Raw genomic sequence first — 14,529 nt, 5'->3', positions numbered from 1 at the left:
GACCACCGAATATACAAACGGCCAGAACACAAAACAGAGAGAGAGAGAGAGAAACATCGGAAAGGAAGAGAAAGACAGAGAATGACCCATTGTATTAAAAACAGATAACTTTTATTCGCTGGTGGGGTTACGTGTAGCGTGACATGAACCCAAGATCCCGGTTGAGGCCGTCCTCATGGGTGCGGAACTTGGCTATCAATTTCTGCTCGACGATTTTGCGTTGTCGTGTACCTCGAAGGCCGCCTTGGAGAACGCTTACCCGAAGGTCGGTGGCTGAATGTCCTTGACTGCTGAAGTGTTCCCCGACTGGGAGGGAACCCTCCTGTCTGGCGATTGTTGCGCGGTGTCCGTTCATCCGTTGTCGCAGTGTCTGCATGGTCTCGCCAATGTACCATGCTCCGGGGCATCCTTTCCTGCAACGTATGAGGTAGACAACGTTGGCCGAGTCACAGGAATATGAACCATGTACCTGGTGGGTGGTACCAGATTCATGGTTCATACTCCTGTGACTCGGCCAACGTTGTCTACCTCATACGTTGCAGGAAAGGATGCCCCGGAGCATGGTACATTGGCAAGACCATGCAGACACTGCGACAACGGATGAACGGACACTGCGCAACAATCGCCAGACAGGAGGGTTCCCTCCCAGTCGGGGAACACTTCAGCAGTCAAGGACATTCAGCCACCGACCTTCGGGTAAGCGTTCTCCAAGGCGGCCTTCGAGGTACACGACAACGCAAAATCGTCGAGCAGAAATTGATAGCCAAGTTCCGCACCCATGAGGACGGCCTCAACCGGGATCTTGGGTTCATGTCACGCTACACGTAACCCCACCAGCGAATAAAAGTTATCTGTTTTTAATACAATGGGTCATTCTCTGCCTTTCTCTTCCTTTCCGATGTTTCTCTCTCTCTCTCTCTGTTTTGTGTTCTGGCCGTTTGTATATTCGGTGGTCCTGTAGGTAACACCTCTCTGTCTGAACACTTTGATTGCCTTGACAATGGGCAGTTGGAAAGATTATCTGTAATCACCAGGTATTGTTCTCTGAATATAAATGCGAAACGGTGAAGGATTCCCACATTCACCTGACGAAGGAGAAAGCCTCCGAAAGCTTGTGATTTTCAAATAAAATTGTTGGACTATAACCTGGTGTTGCAAGATTCTTTACATTTGTCAACCCCAGTCCATCACTGGCATTTCCACATCAAAGCTTGGACAAGACAGTAAGATAGAAGAAATAGGGCCGTACATTTTTGTGGAATTTCTGGTTTCCCCGAGATCCAGGGTGTAATACTCAGCGACTTCAACAGTAAGGGATTCGACTCCCGTTCAAGCACCAGTCCAGGATTAAAGCACATGATCCATCGATGCGCAGCTCGTTTGTGGCCACCGGAAAAGATTTCTTCACGTGTGCCAGATTCCCTGGTAGCGGCCATGATTCATTCATTCTGGGGGAATCAAACATCCCGGCCCTCTTCCATGCACCAAATATCCTTCAGGGCTGGCTCCTCGGGGTCAAGGGATACCCTCTGCACACGTGGCTCTTGACACCTCTGAGGAACCCCATCAGCGAGGAACAGCGTCGATACAACAACAGTCACATCGCCACCAGGTCTGTCATTGAACATGCGATAAGACTGCTGAAGATGCGATTTCGGTGCCTGGATCGGTCTGGGGGAGCTCTTCAATATGCACCAGCAAGAGTGGGTAACATTATAGTGGTGTGTTGTGTCCTGCATAACATGGCGCAACAGAGAGGGGCACCGGTTGATGAGGCCCCATGCCCTCATCCAGCATCCACATCTGCAATCAACATTGAGGAGGAGCGGCAAAAGGAGCAGGAGAAGGAGCAGCAGGACGATGAGGAGGATGAACCCATCGGCAGAGCAGCAGCTCACCTGGCTCCTCGTGAGGCTAGGGAGTAACTAATATTTGAACGATTCTCATAAGGAGACCACAAAGTGAGAAGACTCCAGTCCTCAGACCACCTGGAAAGAGCAGTGCCAACACCATTCCCCCCCAACCTGGCACAAAACAGTCCTACAACTACACATACACACACTGTAAAGTGACCCACTGGGTGGCATCAAGTCTCTCCGTTCATGATGAAGCACATGAAAGGGCGCTATCACAAAAGGCAGTCAAGAATGGGCAAGATGTGGCAGTAGTGGTGAGAATGATAACATTTAATGTGAATTTAACAAAAAAAAATGAAAAATATGACAGTCTGTCAGACACCCTTGTGCATACCCTTCGTGATCACTAAACCTTAGCCTTTCTCTTGCAACTACTTCTTTGTGGTGCATCCCCTGTGGTTGCAGCAGAGGTAGTGGCAGGTTGCTCATATCCATGCCCTGACTGCTTAGATGCTTTTGGCCTACGCCCTCTGGGTTTTGGAGCCAGTGAGGGCCCCTCCAAAGAATGCTTCACCTGCACCTGTGCAGGGGCAGACTTGGCCATCTGGAGAGGAGGCAGCATTGTGGGTACTGGTTGAGAGGGGGGCAATGGGTGAGACGTGGGAGCACTTTGAGTGGCATCCCCACATCCATGTCCCCTTTCACCATCATCCCTTTCCTGGGCCAGGCTCACACCACTCCTACCACCCTGCTGGACAATAGTTTGGAGGACATGTATGATTCTTTGGAAGCCCAGTTGTAAAGTTTCTGTCTGCCTGTTTACAGCCACAGAATATTGTTCAGCGAGTCTGAACGGCTGTTGTCAGGGCCGGAATGGACTCATTTGTGAGCCATGCTCGAAGCTCAATGGAGGCTAGCCTTCTCTCCATCGCAGACATTCCCGCACTTACCCGCGCCACTATTCCACTAATGCAGGAGGTAGACTCCTCCATCCTCTAGGCTATGGTGGAGAGTGTGTGTGGCACCTGTTCCAGTAACTCGCAAATGTGCTGCTGCCCCTCGATCATTCTCCTTTTAAAGGATGGCCCCCGGGGTTCAGCATTTGCGTCCAGCTGAGCAGAGCCTGGAGAGGAGTGCGCCCACCGACGCGGACTCTCCACAGCTGCCCCTGCCACCAGTGTCTGCTCGTGGTCACTTGTGTGTGGTGATTCACCAGGTGCCAACCCAACTAACTGACTACTAGGACCCACCGAGGTGTGTGTATCTGCGTTGGTGGATGGCTCGCTAAGATGTGACGGTGCACCCTCAGAGCCTGGGAGTTCCTCTGAGGAATCGCCCTCTCCCGTCACTGCGGTCGTTGAAGGGCTGGAAGAGAACAGAAGGCAATATTAAGCATCATCACAGATGTGTCATGTTGTGATGAGCATACTGAGGTGTTCAACATGCCAATCATTGTTAACATCAATTCATGTTGTGTGTGATCAATGTTAAAGTTGTGTCGCCAGACATTTGTGGGGTGCCAGTCTCGGCGTCCCCGATGGACAGGCACTCAAGGATGCAGCTGATCTCCAGGGCCTCCTCCTCCACCTCTGTAAGGACCACTATTTGTTGTGGCCCCCCTCCAGTCCTTGCCCTCTCGCAAGCATTTTGCACTCTCTTCTACAAGGGGAGAAAGTACAGACATGTGAGTGAGTGAGGGTGAAGTGGCCAACTGATGAATGCATTGGTTTGGGTGAGGCTGACCGTGAAAGAGATGCATAAGAGGGTGAGTATCAGACAGAGACATCACATTGGATCAGGATTGGGGTGAGTGGTAGTGGTGGGTCACAAATGGGGAGGTGAGGAAGTGCTCAAGAAGTTGAGGATGAGTCTCAAGTGGGTGTGAGGAGTGATGTGATGGAGTAGTCTTGGCAGTGCAGAATGATGTGAGGTGGTGAGCTGGGGGGCTGATGTGCACCATGGAATGCAGGAGAATCAGTAAGTGTACTCACTTTTGCTGACCTAGTTAGGTCATTGAAATGCTTCCTGCACTGGACTCAAGTGCGGCAGATGTTGCTCCTGCTGGTGACCTCCTCTACCACATCGAGCCAGGCCTTCTTGGTGGCAGATGCAGGGCGCTTCCTCCTGTCGGCTGGGTAAAATAGCTCCCTCCTCCTTCTCACCCCGGCCAGCAGCACCTCAAGTGAGGCGTCCCTGAATCTTGGAGCTGGCTTGCCTCTCTGCTGCTCCATTCTGCGAGCTTGCTCCTTGCTCCAGCAGAAGCCATTGGTGCAATGGCTCTTTAAATCCAGACACTCCAGCTGACAGCAGGTCATGCGGGTGCGCAGTCCGCCCGCTGCGCAGCTTTAGACGGCAAACCTGGAAACAATGTCAAGGAGCACGAATTAAGTTGTGATCGCGTGGGGAACGGTAAGATTTTATTATTTGGGTTTGTCGCGTGCCCATTGACCCCCGCTGCCACCCCGCCACCTTATTAAAATCGTGCCCATTGAGTCTGAAGTGCCTTGAAACATTTCTAAGAGACGTGATAAAGTTCTAGATAAATGTGAGTGTTTCTTTCTTTCACAGTTGTCTGATAAGCCTCCTACATGTAGAGGGAATAAGCTTCACATGTTCAGAATGGGTAGTGTTCATTAATAAGTCCAGTTAAGCAGTGTTCTTTCACCGAAATGGTTACTATAGTGCTACACCATTTATTTTATGCCTGAGCGTATTCTGTCAGAAAACAGGAAGAGCTGCGATCCGGCCCATTTTAATATATAAAGAGAAAGTGCATTCGTCTCAGTTCTTATGCAGTAACCTTAAATGTTATAAATGGAAATATCAGCACACTTACTGGTGTTGCTCAGGTGTCCCTCGGTCCTGTTCTTTATCCTTGTTTGGTTCTTGGCGGTGGGTAGAAATGTCCTTCATTGGCATCATGGAGCTCTGCTCCTGTGACATTATGAATGAGGACAATGAGCTGTGGGCACTGCTTATGACACCACTGGGGCAGAATGTCACCATGTCTCAGAAGGCAGAGTTCCGTGGGTTACACTAGTGGCCCCCCTGGTACCTCACTTAAGTGTGAACAAGGAGTGACATCTCGAGCTGATAAACAGACAGGTGCGAGTTCCAGCAGCACTCACTGGATAACGATAAGGGAGAGGCACCCCGGCCGATTTTTCCTCTTGCTAACCCAAGAGCAAGAGGAAACTGAAGAGGAAAGTCCACCCCCCAGGAATGGGGGCCATAGCTGATTTTTCCCTTCCTAATCCAGGGATGCTGAGGTCAATTGTAGCACCCCTACTGCTGCTTCAGCTGAGATCAGCCAACTCAGTGCAGACTGTGGATCAAACCTAGGACCTTCCACAGCCTCTGTTATACTGGATTGGATTCTGAGGGACCTGCGTCTATGAACCTGCTCCTGGCATTTACAGTACAGAATTGTAAAACCAGGAAAAACTGACTACGATTCTGCCACCTGGATCAGGGAGCTCAGGTCTGTATGGCTCACTACTACTATGGACAGTGTTAGGAATCCTTTGAAGGTGTGAATCTTAGCATCAGGTTTGCTACCAACTCAACAACAATTCGTATTTATATAATCCCAAGGCGCTTCACAGAGAGAAACAAAGTCTAAGCAATAGAAAACTTAGGAGAAATGAGTAATAGCATGGTGATAAAGCTAGGTTTGAAGAGGCTTTTAAAGGCAGGAGGGAAGTGATGGGTATAAAGGTTCTAGGGGAGCCCCAGAGACTAGTGCTGAGATGGAGGAAGGCTCTTTCACCAATGGTGGAATTGAGAGGATGATGCTTGCACGGGAGGTTTGAGTTGCAAGATCAAAGGGAATGGGCTGGGATGTAGGGCTAGAGATAGTTGCAGGGGTGGGGTGGGATAAGGCCATAAAGGGATGTGTAAGGATTTTGAATTCATAATGCTGGTGGAAAGCGAACCCATGGAGGTTGGCAAGGGCAGGGGCGATAGGTGAGTGGGACTTAATGCAGGACAAGATGTGGGTAGCAGTGTTTTGGACAAGTTGGAGTTTATTAGTGTGGAGCTGAGGAGGTGTTGAAGAAATCGAGTCTGGAGGTAGAAAAAATGTGGACAAGGGTAGATAATTCAGCCTTCTATTGAATTTACAATCTGTTCCACATCAAAGTACGTACATTTGTTCGGTCTGTTACTGTGGAGATAACTATGCAAACCTCACCTTCTAGCTACAAATCATATTGATTCAGTGCAGGTAATTGCAGATAGCCTGGCTGAAATCCCATGCTGGCTTTCTTGTACTACACAAAGCATTGCAGCCAACCGTTATTTGATATAGTCTTGCATATGTCCTTCCCTAGGGATAAGGTACAAAATGAAATTTAGTTATCATCAGTAGAGCTGAAGTGAATTCAATGTACTGTGTACATAGGTATGGACATTGCTGTTCATGACGTACACTTATTTATATTACATTGACTTTACCACATTAGGTGGATAAGCAATGTCCAATGAAAGCACCATGATACCAGTCCTTTTCACATTGTTACTTAATGTTGATTTTTTTGAAAAAAACTTTCCCCTTTCAGGATCTATACTCATGCAATATTTAGATCCTCGCACATTATTTACACTGCTGAATTTTAGACTTGCTTTTATTAAGCTATTTTTCTCAGCACACTACACTCGATGCATAGCTGAGAGAACCAAATTACTGCAGGTAGATGTAGAGAGACAAATGGTATGCTATCCTCAGTGCTAAGAAGGAACACTTGTAACAAAATTGAATGATGTTACCCACCTATCTCTGCTCTCTAATAGCTTAAAGAAGCAATTCTATCATAGAGCCTTTGGCTCCCGGTGCTGTCAACCTGCCCTCTGATTGCCTTGGAACAATAGCAATTGACAATGTGTGGTTGTGTTTTTTTTGGAGTTTTTTTCTCTTTGTTTTCCTCCTTTCCTGAAGGTGTGGACCCCTCCTGGAGTGTGGTTTGGGCCCTTACCCAAGTGGCAATTTTTAAAATATCTTAGCCTAGGCCATGGGTGATTCATCCAGAGAGAGCGTCACAGCTGGGCCTTCCTGGGTGTCTATGCATGCAGGCACTTGCCAGCAGGGAACACTGGATAATGATCAGCTGTGTAAATCCAACAGCAACTTGCATTTATATAGTGCCTTTAATGTGGTAAAATGTCCCAAGGCAATTCACAAGAGAGTCATCAAACAAAATTTGACACTGAGCCACATAAGGAGATATCAGGACAGGGACACTTGGCCAAGGAGGTAGGTTTGAAGGAGCAACTTAAAGGAGGAGAGAGAGGTAGAGAGGTAGAAAGGTTTAGGGAGGGAATCCCAGAGTTCAGGGCCTAGGCAGCTGAAGGTACGGATGGTAACGGTGGAGCAATGGAAATCGTGAATGGGCGTGAGGCCAGAATTGGAGGAGCACAGAGATCTCGGAGGGTTGTAGGGCTGGAGGAGGTTACAGAAATAGGGAGGGGCAAAGCCACAGAGGGATTCCAGGGACACTGTGGCTAATTGTAGCTCCCCTTCTGCCACCTCAGTTGAAACCCGCTAACTCAATAAAGATCGGCAATGGACCCTGGGACCTTCTGGCCTATATGATTCAGTTACACACTGCCTGAGCCAAATGAGCACCCATGGTTAGTTGTTTTTCTTAGAGTTAAGGTTTGTAGGTGTGTGCCAAAGAACACATCACTGGTCTCCACAAGTGGGCTGAGTTTCTCAGCTTGCTCAGTAACAAAACTAATATTGTATTGAGCGCTCCTGTGCAAAATCAAAATCCTCTTTAGGTGGGTCTTGGAGTTTTGATAGACAGCAGCACTGCCCTGTTTACCTTACAATGCTCACATAGAATTACATAGAATTTACAGTATAGAAACAGGCCATTCGGCCCAACTGGTCTCTGCCAGTGTTTGTGCTGCACGCGAGCCTCCTCCCACCCCTTTTCATCTAATCCTTTCAGCATGACCTTCTAGTCCTTTCTCCCTCATGTATTTATATACCTTTCCCTTAAATACATCTATTTGCCTCAACTACTCCTTGTGGTAGCGAGTTCCACATTCTAACCACTCTCTGGGTAAAGAAGTTTCTCCTCAATTCACTATTGGATTTATTGGTGACTATCTTATGACCCCTAGTTTTGGACTCCCCCACAAGTGAAAACATCTTCTCCACATCTACCCTATGAAACCCTTTCATAATCTTAAAGACCTCTATTAGGTCACCCCTCAGTTTTCTCATTTCGAGGGAAAAGAGCCCCAACTTGCTCAGTCTTTCCTGATAGGCATAACCTCTCAGTTCTGGTGTCAACCTTGTAAACCTGACACTGAAATCGGGGCTGCCATCGACCACTGTGCAGTAAGTTAGAAATGGAAACGAATGTTTTTCTGCATAATTTTTTTTAATTGATTAAATAATTAATCCATTTAATGATTGATTTTAATCAATCATTAAAATGATTTGGTGCTCAGTGCTCAATATCAGGGGAGTTCTCTGTGTGTTAGATTGAAGTGGTTGGAGCTTGGAATTTTAAACTTCCACTCGCTGTAAAAATTCCGTCCCTTGTATCCTGGGTCCGACCTGCTGCAGCGGAAGGCATTGTTGTGAAGCAAATACATTGTAATGTATTGGGAGCAAAGCTATGACCTTTAACTCAATGTTTCTATTAAAAGGATGCTGTGCATGGTTAGTATTCTGCGACAAGTGACTCACCTCCTGACTCCCCAAAGCCTTTCCACCATCTATAAGGCGCAAGTCAGGAGTGTGATGGAATACTCTCCACTTGCCCGGATGAGCGCAGCTCCAACAACACTCAAGAAGCTCGACACCATCCAGGACAAAGCAGCCTGCTTGATTGGCACCCCATCCACCAACCTAAACATTCGCTCCCTTCACCACCGGCCCACTGTGGCTACAGTGTGTACCATCCACAGGATGCACTGCAGCAACTCGCCAAGGCTTCTTCAACAGCACCGCCCAAACCCGCGACCTCTACCACCTAGAAGGACAAGCGCAGCAGGGACATGTGATCAACACCACCTGCACGTTCCCCTCCAAGTCACACACCATGCCGACTTGGAAATATATCGCCATTCCTTCATCGTCGCTGGGTCAAAATCCTGGAACTCCCTACCTAAGAGCACTGTGGGAGAGCCTTCACCACACAGACTGCAGCGGTTCAAGAAGGCGGCTCACCACCACCTTCTCAAGGGCAATTAGGGATGGGCAATAAATGCTGGCCTCGCCAGCGACGCCCACATCCCATGAACGAATTAAAAAAAAAACAGAAATAGTGGGCGCGGGAAGGTAAATTTTAAGATCTTGTGCTTTTGAAATTTATCATCCATTTATACTTCTTCATTGAAAGCAATATTCATCATAGGTTTTCACACTGGGGTCTGTAGATCCCACAGAGTCTGTGAAAGGATCACGGGGGGTCTGTAAGGTCATCACATTTGTAGGGGGTCTCCAGGAATATATAAATATTTGTACGGGGTCCCCAGGAGTGTATCAATATTTGTAGGGGGTCCCCAAGAATATATAAATATTTGTAGGAGGTCCCCAGAAATATATAAATATTTGTAGGGGGTCCCCAGGAGTGTACCAATATTTGTAGGGAGTCCCCAGAAGTGTATCAATATTTGCACAGAAAAGTTTGAAAACTGCTGCTTCGGGTTATCAATCTTTGAGTTTCTGTGACACAATGAACATTGGGTCTGCAGTCAGAAATCACGCCATGCTACGTGACTTTCAAACTGCTCACGCACAGCTATTTTGCAATCAATGTTCCATGATGTAGAGGGGGCAAGTATCACAACACCAGCATCTCCAGTGTATTATAGGCCAGCTTCATCTAAAAGTGGTCTTATAATATAAACTCAGCATTATTTTCTCATCCTCGTGTTCAAATCCCTTCATGGCTTTGCCCCTCTCTATCTCTGTAACTTCCAGCTTTACAACCCTGTGAGAGCTCTGTGTTCCTCCAACTCAAGCCTCTTGTGCATCCCTTACTCCCTTAGCTCCACCATTAGCAGCCGTACCTTCGGCCGCCTAGGCCCTACGCTCTGGAATTCCCTCCCTAAACCTCTCCGCCTCTCCACTTCCCTCTCTTCCTTAAATCCCATCTCTTTGACCAAGCTTTTAGTCAGCCCTCCTAATATCTTCGTCTTTGGCTCGACATTGATTTTTGATTACGCTCTGAGACGTTTTTCTACATTAAAGACACTATTTAAGTTGTTGTTATTTTCTTATGTGACCTGCAGTTTTTTTTCTCATTCTCATATCTTGCTGTGAACTTCCACACAAAGTTGTCACTCACTTGTAACTCAGAACCTCAGCTATTCTACAGCTGATTTTATATTGGCATCATTTTAATTTGGACTTGGGAGGCTGTTTTCCTGGCATTTTTGCTGTTAAATCCCGTTCCCTTATTCCAGTGGAAGGATCGGAGAGTCAGATTTAGCACCGTAGATACTGGGAGCCGGCTCATAGATGCCAGTCTCTCAAAGTCTGAATTTAATCAGTCTCAATTTCAAAGCAGCTTAAGATAAATTAAAGTATAACATGCAATGGTTAAAAAAAAACATGTGCTTGACAAAAGTACCTAGCAGTGACTAGCGCGGATGGAAATAGTGCTTGAGATCAGTTAGATATATTTTATTCATTCATTCTTGGGATGTGGGCATTTATTGTCTATCCCTAGTTGCCCTTGAGAAGGTGGCGGTGAGCCTTTTCCTTGAACCGCTGTAGTCTATGTGGTAAAGGTGTTCCCACAGTACTGGTAGGTGGGGACTTCCATGATCTGACCCAGCAACAATGAAGGAATGGCGATATATGTCCAAGTCGGGACATAGTTATGTAAGGGCTTGTCTCAGTAATAAAACAATTCCATTGCAAGTAACAGTTCAGTAAATATTAACTGAAGCAGGTAGACATAAATTGGCGCATGTTTGTAAATGCTTTCTGTGTCTCTAGGTAAAGTTTAACTGGAATCCACTGGCTGCAACAGCCGTGACATCATAAATAAAGGGGCCTAGCCCTATTTAACACTCTGTGGACTGCAGTCGCATTCCTGCATGAAAGCCAGCACTATAATACGGTTAGGGGGTAGATTTTCATCTGCAAAGCACCTGGGAAATGCTCAGTTCATGGGCACAGTGAAGAGGAAATGGTGAGGAAACCCTTTGCGTCAGTTCTCCACCCCTACCACGCTGCTGGGGATTCCTGGGGGGAGTTCCCAAAATGTTGGGAAACTGGGCTTGTGGCTGCAGTAAGTGTAGGCCCAGCATTAGCAGGGATCTGAGGTAGAAGGGACCGTTCCTGGCCTTCCCACCTTACTTTTCTCTGAGTACGCCCATGGGGCATGCCAAAAAGCTGGTGGTAAGGCTTGCATTGGGGACTTCCACAGACTGGATGGTCTATGGGGATACCACGAGCACTCTGAAGATCCATGGTGGCTGCAGGTAAGACTATCTCCCCCTCCCCCAACACAATCTACAGGGCTGGGGCCTTCTGGCTGTTGGTCTCCAGCAGCTGCCAGAAGTCCACAATGCCAGCCAAGAGCCCGCACACACACCCACAGTGTCCAACTGAAGGCTCTGCCCAGACCTAAGCTAGGAGATTTGGTGCACCCGTGCCTCAGTAGGTGCAAGGCATCTCCGGTACATTGTTCTGGTGTTCATCACGAAGGCTGAGAGGAAAATCGGCCCTTGGATTATAGTGCAAGAATGTCACAAAGTAAAAGATTTTTCACTCCTTGCGTTTCTCTATTTTAACTTTAATTAAAAACACTTATATATATAAATACATATATTTATGCTCTCCCCATCATCAGAAAAGGGAGGTCATATTTAATTAACATGCTGGGATTTTTTGATGAGATGATTAATACGGTGGGACAGGGCAAATGCAATTGATTTACATTTAGATTTTCAGAAAGCTTCCGACAACTTTTGCATTAGGAATTCATGGCAAGGTAAGTAGTTACAGACAGGAGGTAAATCATTGCATTTGATCAATTAGTGGATTAATTGGTCTACATAACAACAGTGATTAGACTTCAAAAGTAATTCATTGGCTGTGAAGCACTTTGGGATGTCCTGAGGATAAAAGCAGCATAAATGCAAGTTTGTTCCTCTTTTTCCTGAACAGAAGATAGCCACAATTGAGAACTTTTGCTTGGAATATTTGCTATTTACAATATATTAATGATTAGGACAAATGCTATTTTCAATACATATTAATGATTAAGCAAAATCTTTGAGTCTGCTGATGAACTAAAACTAGGAGCAGACTTCAAGGTGACTGAATTGAAGTTTTGAAGATTATAAAGTGAATTTACACAACCGGTCCAGGTACATTGCTCACCGTGGTGAAGCATTCAAATATGAGGACACAAGTTAAAAATTAGGGAATTAGATTAAGGAGGGAAGTCGGGCAGAACTTATTACCCACAGGGTAATTTGACTTGTGGAATAAGTTACCAGGGAAGGACATTGAAGCAGATGTTATAAATAGATGCAATGCATAATTGGATGCATTTCTGGGGAGAGAGAAGGGATCAAGGAATGTGGTGCGGAGATGGGAAGGTGGGATTGAGATCGATCAAAAGGGACAGACTTATTGGGCCTGATGGCCTTTTCCTAGTCCTAAAAATTCTTACGTCGCACTCATATGTTGCCCTAGCTGAAAACGGCTTTAACTATAGAAAGGACGACGAGAGTATATAACATCACTGGGTAATTATAATAGTGTTGCTGCTGGCTTAATACTAAGGGTCTTATAGCAGCAGGTTTATAGGAAACACTTGTCGTTGAGAGTATTCACGATGATGCTTATTGCTAAGCTGTGGCAGTGTTGCTCCCTCTCCTATCATTTCATTTCACTTATAGGATGGCTCAACAGGCTGCTGTCAATCCTAACAGAATCCTGGGGGGTGGGTTGGGAGGGTCAAATTCCTGCCTCCTCTAATTTAGGGGAAAAAAAAGTAGATGTGAATAAAATATGATATTTTGCCATTTTACACGAAAAAGCAGTTTTTACTCATTTTTTTTTCTAAAATTGGCAGGCAGGAATTTCGCCTTCCTCATCCCCAATATGTTAACAATGTTTCTCAAGAGGAATTATTGGCAAACAAAAAAAGCTGATGAAGCTGGCCCTTTAAAACACAATTTAAGGGTATTAATGTGGACTGGTACATATTCTAACATTTCAGAAGAGAACACACACAGTCTGATAGAACAAGGGACTCAACGTCTTCCATCTCCTGAATAGCTCCAGGTGTTTTGTGCATGTTTTGGCCAGTCAAATGTTTAACAGATTCTGACTTGCCTTCACTTATTCTGTCTGGAATGTGAATCACTGCCTGCAATAATATCTGCCTTGTTCGGTCTCGGTGATTCAAGGCATGATTTACTATAACATCATTTTAAAGGGAACTGGATAAACAGCATCAGAATAGGATACGGGGCAAGGGCAGCCAAATGGGACTAGGGTAGATGGCTCCAGTTGAAGAGCTGGCACTGGCACAGGGACAATGGGCTGAACGGCCTCCTTTTGTGCTGTAATTCCTCTGATTCTACTAGATTAAACTTTTTGACTGGCTGAATATCCAGTTCCAGATGAGCCGCAATTTCCTTTAGTTAAACATTGGGAAGACTGAAGCCATCATCTTCAGTCCCCACCACAAGCTCCATAACTTTGCAGCCGATTCCATCCCCTTCTCTGGCCACTGTCCCAGGTTGAACCAAACTGTTTGCAATCTCCTATTTGACCCTGAGCTGAGCTTCTGACACCATATCCGCTCCATCACAAAGACCGCCTACTTCCACCTCCCTTCGTCCCTGCCTCAGCCCATCTGCTGCTGAAACCCTCATCCATGCCTTTGTTACCTCCAGATATGACTATTCCAATGCTCTCCTGGCCGGCCTCCCATCCTCCAGCCTCCATAAACTTCAGCTCACCCCAAACTGTGCTGCCCATATCCTAACTCGCACCAAGTCCCGTTCACCCATCACCCCTATGCTTGCTAACCTACATTTGCCTCCCGGTCCCCTAATGAATCTAAATTAAAATTCTCATCCTTGTGTTTAAATCCCTTCATAGTCACACCCCTCCCTATCTCTGTAAGTTTTTCCAGTCCTAAATCCCCTTCTCCCCCATGAACTCTCTGTTCCTCTGACTCTGGCCTGTTGTGAATCCCCCATTTCCTTCACCCCACCATTACCAGGCAGCTGTCTAGGCCCTAAGCTCTGGGATTCCCTCCCTAAACATCTCCAGCTCTTCACCTCCTTTAAAATCCTTCTTAAAAGCCACCTCTTCGGATGAGAACAGATCTGGCCTTGGTAAATTGGAATCAAAGGTTGGCAGGCAAAACTGTAATTAAACAGTGGGCGGCCTTTAAGGAGGAGATGGTTTGGGTACAGTCTTGGTACATTCCCACAAGGCAGAAAGGTAGGGCAACTAAAGCAAGAGCTCCCTGGATGACAAAAGAGATAGAGAGAAAGATGAAGCGGAAAAAAGGGGCGCATGACAGATGTCAGCTGGTTAACGCAAGTGAGAACCTGGCAGGATAGAGAGAGTTCAGAGGGGAAGTGAAAAAGGAAATAAGAGTGGCAAAGAGAGAGTATGAGAGTAGATTGGCGGCCAACATAAAGCAAATCTAAAAAAGTCTTCTACAGGCCTGTA

The sequence above is a fragment of the Heptranchias perlo genome, chromosome 7, assembly GCF_035084215.1.
Source record: "Heptranchias perlo isolate sHepPer1 chromosome 7, sHepPer1.hap1, whole genome shotgun sequence".
Classification (NCBI taxonomy): Eukaryota; Metazoa; Chordata; class Chondrichthyes; order Hexanchiformes; family Hexanchidae; genus Heptranchias; species Heptranchias perlo.
The sequence above is the reverse complement of the archived record's forward strand: the minus strand, read 5'-3'. Positions refer to the sequence as shown.